Raw genomic sequence first — 8,267 nt, 5'->3', positions numbered from 1 at the left:
TCTAGCTGAAGTGGAAGTTGAAGGGTCTGACAACATGGCGGAACAGAAGGAACAACAGAGAACACTCTCTGATTACACTAGACCATCAGTATTGGGGACACAATCTATCATTGTCTTATGCCCAATCACAGTTCAGAATTTTGAGCTAAAGCCGTCATTCATCCACATGTTACAGTAGTCCGTACAGTTTAATGGTTTGGTCGATGAGGATCCAAACAGTCACATAGAGAATTTCTTGGAAGTGTGTGATATGCTTAAGATCTATGGTGTTACGGATGATGCCATCAAATTGAGAGTGTTCCCATTTTCCTTGAAGGGGAGAGCGAAGCAGTGGCTACACTCATTACCTACAGCATCAATCACTACATGGGAGGAGATGGTAGAAGCTTTTCTTGCCCGTTATTTCCCTCCTGGAAAATTTGAAAAGCTTAGGAATGAGATCTCGTCTTTTGTGCAAATGGAATTGGAGTCTCTATTTGAGACATGGGAAAGGTTCAAGTAACTCTTGCGAAAATTGTCCACAACATGGGTTTCCAGAGTGGATGATCATTCAGACTTTTTACAATGGTTTGAACCCAAATGCAAGACAGCTACTTGATGCAGCAGCATGAGGTATTTTAGGTAGTAAGATCCCCGGAGAAGCCCGACAATTTATTGAAGAAATGGGGTTGAACAGCTACCAATGGAATGTTAGGTAGAAGAAGAAAGTGCCCGGCATCCATGAGGTAGATGCGGTTACATTGTTGGCGGCCCAAGCGGAGGCCCTGAGTAAGAAGTTAGACACTATAACTTCTTCGAGATTGGCGGCGGTAACGAGTTGTGATGGATGTGGAGGGGGACATGCCCCATCCGATTGTCCGATAGCCGTTGGGGTGGTACACCCTCCGTTGAACAAGTTGACTATGTGGGTAATCTAATGAGAAATCAAATGCAATCCTTTTAGCAATACCTACAATTCAGGTTGGAGGAATCACCCTAATTTCTCATGGAACAACCAAGGGTAACAAAAGGCGACCGGACCACCGGGTTTTCAACAACACAAGCCCCAAATATGGAGAATAGAGTTTCAGGCTTGGAGACCAAGATGTCTGATCTAGAGAAAGCCTTTACCTGATTTGTGCAATCATCAGATACACAATTCCAATCGGTCGAGGCTACACTTCGCAACCACACCGCTTCATTGCATAATTTAGAAAATCAAGTGGGGCAAATCACGAAGTCTCTATTGAAGAGACCATAAGGAAGCTTACCAAGTAATACCGAGACTAATCCAAGAGAATATGTGAAGACGATCACTTTGAGAAGTGGTCGTGAGGTTGAGGGTAGGTTTCCAAGTGGGAAGACAAATGCTGAAGCATCTGAGGTCGTGGAGGTTGAGGAGAGAGCCTACAAAGAAATGGATGTAGCATCCCCACCTTACAAGCCAAGAATCCCTTATAATTGAAGATTAAAGAACGACCAAAATGATGAGTAATACAAGAAGTTCTTGGGTCTATTTTAAGCAATTGCACATCAACATTCCTTTTGTGGAAGCGTTGTCTCAAATGCCTCGGTATCCCAAGTTCTTGACAGATCTTTTGACCAACAAGAGGAAGTTGAAGGAGATTGTATCGGTGATCTTAGATGCCTCTTATTCGGCGGTGTTGCAAAAGAATATGCCAAACAAGAAGAAAGACCCCAGAAGCTTTGTGATTCCGTGCAACATTGGCAATTTAAGTGAAGAGATGGCATTGGCGGATTCGGGAGCCGTATCAACGTCATGCCATATACATTCTTCAAGAAGTTAGGATTGGGAGACCCTAGGCCCACTCGGATGACATTACAATTGGCGGACAGAACTGTGAGACATCCGAGAGGCATCGTTGAAGATGTGCTTGTCAAGGTTGACAAGTATATATTTCCTATAGACTTCGTGGTGTTGGACGTCGATGAGGATGTAGATGTTCCTTTGATACTTAGGAGGTCATTCTTGCGCACTTCCAAGGCATTGATTGATATGGACGGCGTTGAGTTAACACTGAGGGTTGGAGATAATAAGCTCACATACCGTCTTGCTAAAGCCACTCTTCACTTTGATGATACTCTCTATTTTCTTGACACTATTGATGAACTAATCAATGAATTTGTGCAAGAAATGTTGAATCCGGACCCGTACGAGGGGTTGCTAGACCAAGAGGTGGATAATGAAGAATTAATGAAGCTTGGTCTAGAGGAGAAAGTACCATCTACTCCTGTAATCATGAAGAAGGTGCTCCGGAAGATGAAGCGGCAAGGAGATGCCACAAGAAATGCCCCAAGGCTGTTGGGAATACGCAAGAACAAAACAAGGTTGACGAACCCTTGTTAAGTGGTACCAAGCTCGACAACTATCCGTCTACCTTCAAAAGACTATGTTTATCACGCTTCCAAGTCATGGGTAAGAGAGAAACTTTCATCTATGAACCCCCGTGAGGTAAGACAAGGTATGTCAAGCTAAGTGACGTTAAACAAGCGCTTCTTGGGAGGCAACCCAAGTCATTATTGTTTTTCTAGTTTTTAGTTTAGTGTTTTCATGAATAAGGCTTTAAGTGATGGTGTCTTGATTCTTAGATGCTTTTACTGTGATTTTTCTCGTGGACATTGTGGTGTTATCATGTGCCTAATCGTGTGTGGCGAAGTATCTTGGTCGTTTGAGCATGTTTTTCGTGTTTTCTCTGGTTAAAATTGCATTGTTAGGCAGGCTCTGAGTGTATATTTGTGTTCAGGAATTTTCTGCAGGGCCTGCAAAGTTTTCTAAGTGTCCAGAGAAAACACACGACCCTGTGGAATTTCCGCATGGGCGTGCATTTTCGTTCAGAGCTCATCCAGGGACGGCACAGGGGCGTGGACTCGCCCCTGTGAGAGACCTTGTGACAGTCACACGCCTGTGGGTAATTTCCGTATGGGCGTATGTTACCCTGCAGAGACTTAGAGATTTTTCCCGAGAAGACATAGGGGCGTGGACTCACCCCTATAGATGATTCTATCAACAAACGCATTGGTCGTGGGTAATTTCCACATGCCCGTGTGATTCTCTGCAGAGAATTTCTCCTCCATGACATGCCCAGTAAGGATCCATGCCCGTGTGGATTTTTTGCATGGGCGTGTGATACACTTAGAGATTTTTTTCGTTTGGATAGGGAATCCACCAGGGCGTGCGTCTGCCCTGTGGGTCAGGCGCACGGGTGTGGGAATTTTCCACATGCCCAAGTGGATACGTTCAGAGTAAAGGAGTATTATCCACACTGGCGTGGGTAATTTCCACACACCCGTGTGGATGTATAGAATGTCAAGAGGCACGAGTTTCCTTTTAAAGTCTAATCGTGTTTCTTCATTCTCATACCCCTAATCAATCAGAGAGCGCATTTTTACTCTCTTCCTATCTCGCACCGTCATTTTAGAAGGATTTTGACTTGTTTTTCTGACCGATTCCAAGTTCCACATCTTCAACCTGTCGATAAACCCTTTATCCTTCTTTTCTTCGTCAATTCTTGATTTTAATCGATGAAACAGTGAATATTGCTTCGTTTCTACAATTAGATGGGGTATTCATGCTTAGGAAGAAATTAGAAGAGATTTAGTGATGTATCTGTGAGTTTTTAGCGTGCGGCCGTGCGGTTTTCACTCCCCGTGGATCCACACGGGTGTGTGGAAATTCCACACGACCATGTGGAATTCTGCAGAATTTATTTTTGAGTACTTTTGATCGATTTTATGTTTTAATTTTGGAGATATGACCCCCAGATCGAAGAAGCATGATGGCAAGCCCCCCCGAGAGTCATCGCGTGAGGCCAAACACATAGATTTCGTGATTCCCGAGCACCAAACTCGCTTTGAGAGGTTGTCGAAGTTACAATTTGGACAATCTTGCTTTCCCGACATAGACACTTTGAGAGAGATCCAGACAGCAAGTGATATGGTGGAGGGGATAGAGGATATGCTTGCGGTTGCCAGTTGGGGCCGTTTATTGTCGATCAGGGAGCTTGCCATCCTCACATTGACACTCGAGGTTTGAGCATCATTCGAGTTTGGTCGCTCGTATTCTAGTTTTGATAGTATAGGAGCTATATAGTTTTGAGCCCTCAGACAGTACCAGACCTTGAGTGTACTCAGTTTTTGATCTTGATGGGGCTATATGATGCGGCATACACAAAGACAGAGCAGTATGAGCAGCTCCCCACAGATTATCCTGGGAGTTTGATGCGGCAGCGCGCTTACAGCGCGTTGTGTGGACATGGGCAGTGTGAGCCAGGGGTTTCAAGGGCCACCTGCCTCTCCCGGCTGAGTTACATATATACATTCACGCCGTTCTGAGCAAGTCAGTGAATGAGCGTGATGATAGTACTGGTGTGCTCTGCCGACAGGAGCTGCTATGCTTATACTCTATGGTATAGAGCACACCGCTGCACTTGGGACACATCCCGGTAGATTATATATGACATTAGAGGAGTATGCCAGGATCGTTGCCCTCTTCTCTGGTCCCTATATCATGAGGTTAGTCGTCGGTATGGGCTTACTTGATACGATCCGTGGTGCTGAGAAGGTAACCGTACCTGCTCCCTTGGGCATAGAGATTATGAGATTGACGGGGATGGTCCGCAGGTGTCAGTCGTTAGTGTATGCGTTGATTACACTTACACCAAAGACAGTGGGGGGGGCAGAGATGACACAGTGAAGGTTCCTCAGGCCGCTCCCAGGCCACAGCCAGAGCACACAGAGACCGAGGAGACAGTTACAGCACAGAATCCGCTCCTAGTGCGCATGTTTTCTCCATCTCGAGCCTATGATAGTTTTGAGAGGCTCGAGTGTGCTGTAGGTATACTCCTGACTGAGATTGCTGAGGTCTCCGCGACACAGGCCATGTAGCACACTAAGTTCATGGCGCGTTTCGACATTTTACAAAAGTTGCTAGAGCGAGGCGCGAGATCACCATTTGTGCTGCGACCCCGGACCTCTCCGGCTCCCATCGCACCATCATCATTAGTTCATGCGCCAATCGATCGACCTAGTCCACCACCACCACCAACGTCAGCAGAGCCGACACAGGAAGACACCGACGCTTGATGCGTCTTTGTTTTACTTTGACTTTATATTTTTCTTTTATTTCGCATTTTATTTTGTACTTGTACACTCATAAAAAAATTATTCTTCTGAGTTTATCTTTTATTTTTGTTCGAGTTGTATTTTATTGCTTTATATTTAAGATACTCGAGTTGTTTTTGTTTTTATTGAGCTTCACTGAACCCCTTTGTGTATGCGTGCAGATTTTCTTATCAGTATGGGAATTAAGAACTAGTCATGGACACAGCCAATTTGGGTCGTGTGTGCTTCAGAACCCGTTGGAACTTTACTCCCAAGGATTTTGCTCCATCAAACGCAACAATAGGAGTCAGAGGAGTATTGTTTCAATTGCCCACTCCCAGATATTTACTTAATTGCTATACTTTCTATTGTGCTTGCATGTGTACATTGAGGGCAATATACATCTTAAGTGTGGGGGGGAGTTCACATTGCACATATCTCTTACATGAGTTTTGATTGATATAATGCTCACGTAGCCGATGGCGGTTCACCTTAGTTGCAATGTTTGTATTCTTGAGTTTAGGAGAAGTTTTAACATTAAATGTTTTCATGCTCTAGTTTGTTCTTGAATTTCTAGGAATTTTTTCCCCGATTGACACTTGTTGCACCACTCACTAATGAAACTCTTTTGGAAACTCAAGTTCAATGTTTAAGGGACTAATTAGTTTTGTTTCTTGTTCTATTTTGCTGAACAAATTACGAAAAGAGAAAAGAAAGAAAATATATGATTTAGTTGTGCATTTGGGGTAGAAAGAGCTACCACTTATGAAGTATTAAGCTACTCTCATAAGTCTGATACTAGTTATGCCCTAATGAGAGAAAGAGTTTGTCCCTTAAGTGCTAACTAAATCCATGACGAGAGAAGGTCTGCACGCGTAACAAGACTTCTATCATCTTGTATTGTCTACACATGGTCCTACAGGGATTGTTTTTCAATGCATGGAGCAATTTTTTTAGTTTTAGTGACCTCTGGTAGAACGAACGACAACAGGCGTAAACGTTTAAAGTAGCTAGAAAAATAGGCCCATCAGTTGAAATATAGCCCTGGTTGCCCTTTTGTGCATCTCGAGCACAGACAGACAGGCAAGCTGACCCACTTAGAGCTCAAATCTATCAGTCAAACCAAAATCTCATGGGATGAGTGAAAGCTACCACCCCGGTAGAAAGAGCTAACACCTCAAAATTGTAAAAACCACCTTAGCGGCCGCTTCGCTAAGGGCTACCTTAGAGGATGTGTGACTACCATCTTCTTGGTTTGCTATGTTTTGTAATTAAATAAGTTCCTTATACTTAGAACTTTGAGGAGTATACTTTGGGTTGAATTGAGCGAGTTTACACACACTTACATGATTTCGGGTTGTTGTCCTTTTTTATTCAAATTTTAGCTAGAGCATTGATTTTTCGTATTTAGTGCTAAAATTTTCCTTACTTATAGAATGCTCGCCTTGCATGCTTTGGTGAACCTATGGCAGAACACTTTCAATCTTTCCTTCTTCTACGCTTCTTATTTCTTTCCTTGAGGACAAGCAAAAGCTTTAAGTGTGGGGGAGTTTGATAAGTTGATAAGTGCTTGTATGATAAGAATGCAAAGTGTTCTTTCCTTATGTTGAGCATTACTTTTAGTAGTTTTAAGTGCTAATACATGTGTATTTGTATTCTTTTGCGCATGTAGGGTTGTGAAGTTAAGTATTGAGAAAAGAAGTCAAAAGTAGATCGTAAACACATTATTTGATGGAATTTTTGAAGGAACAAACGCGAAGACACAAGTGGGACTCCAAGATATGTGAATATGTGTCAACCTCTATGAATTCAAGTCACTACAATGAGTTGGAGGGGCACAGAAAGGCAGTCACATTTGCGTATCCCGACTTGTGCATTGATTAAAAACCTCCGCCAAAGAAGCTTTTGATTAAAGAAGACGTGTGATCTACGAGATCAACGTGCGCCTGTTTATATTGCCTCGATGAAAAGCGTGGAATTGGGAGTGTTTTGGCAGAGTACTATAGCAAAAATACTGTAGCAAGTATCGTATTAGTTACTGTTCACAGCAGGTAGAAAACTGGATTTACAGAGAATCCACACAGGTGTGTGAAAATTCCCGACGCCCGTGTGAAAATTCAACAAGCCCATGGGAAAAACCATAGGGGCGTGTGGATTCCCAATTGCAGCCCTATTTAAGCCGCGATTCAGCCTGATTTTCTATTCTCCTTTTCTCTAACTTTCATCAATCTTTCGGGAGGCCGTCTGCTAGGGTTTAAAGAGGCGTTTTGACACGTCTTTAGAGTGGTTCTAAGGAACATAGCGCTCCAGTTGGAAGAAGGTTATTGGGGGAGCTTTTGTCGGCCCCGATCCGGCGAGGTGTGCCCTAGGCTGGACAAGGGGACCTTTGGAGAAGACTTGGGTACTCCACAAGATCATCGACATGACTACCGAGCCGGTTTTCTTATGGAACACTTGTTTTTTACTTTCGATTTCATTGTTGGTTGTATTGTGCCTAATGGAGAGCTAAACCCCTAGTGGGTACTTGGATTTTGTAAACCCTAGAATGTTATTTTTTTTATTGATCTTTTATTATACTTTCCTTAATTGATGTTTCAATTGAGTCCCAATCTTGAATGCTTGTTGAATGATTTCTCCCTTAGAATGACACAAGGGTTAGGAGTGCATATTGGTAATCGTTGTAGATGAGTGACACACTACGAGGGTTAGACATTGCTTTATTGGAGAGGGTTGAGAGGGTGAGTCGAGAGGTAGCGGATCGTCCTCTTTCCCCTCTGGTGTGATTTATCCTACCTCCATTTCATTGAGTTCTTTGCGGTCACAATTGAGTGAAGTTCTAGAGGATGAACTCCGCTGGGGCTTAGTTGCGTGAGCAACAGAGTGAAGCGTTGAAGTGACTCTAGTGTCTGAGGCTTAAATGTGACTAAGGGCTATCGCCTAGACCAAAGGGTTAGGTCTATACATAGGAAGAGGGTTTATCACTTGGATTCCCTAGAACTCCATGCAACTTTACATAGTGTGAGGTGTTGAGACTGAGCGATTTCTCCACCGGGACATAGTGTAGAGTTAGTCACAGTTGACCTTAGATTTGTACCGTGTTGATTAAGAAGTATAATAGTGGGTCTTGCACTTGAAACATTTATCCTAGGGGAGTATTGTCCAAGTAT

The 8,267-nt window shown here is 43.4% G+C and overlaps 1 non-coding gene across 1 annotated transcript; it reads right to left on the bottom strand.

Annotated features, from left to right (window-relative positions):
* Positions 1-424: 424 nt before the first annotated feature.
* LOC120262571 lies at positions 425-532 on the bottom strand. Its single transcript, XR_005536838.1, has one exon. It is a non-coding gene; the product is annotated as a small nucleolar RNA R71 (small nucleolar RNA).
* Positions 533-8,267: the final 7,735 nt, after the last annotated feature.

The sequence above is a fragment of the Dioscorea cayenensis genome, chromosome 5, assembly GCF_009730915.1.
Source record: "Dioscorea cayenensis subsp. rotundata cultivar TDr96_F1 chromosome 5, TDr96_F1_v2_PseudoChromosome.rev07_lg8_w22 25.fasta, whole genome shotgun sequence".
Classification (NCBI taxonomy): Eukaryota; Viridiplantae; Streptophyta; class Magnoliopsida; order Dioscoreales; family Dioscoreaceae; genus Dioscorea; species Dioscorea cayenensis.
Note: the sequence above shows the minus strand (reverse complement) of the source record. Positions and strands in the feature narration are given on the sequence as shown.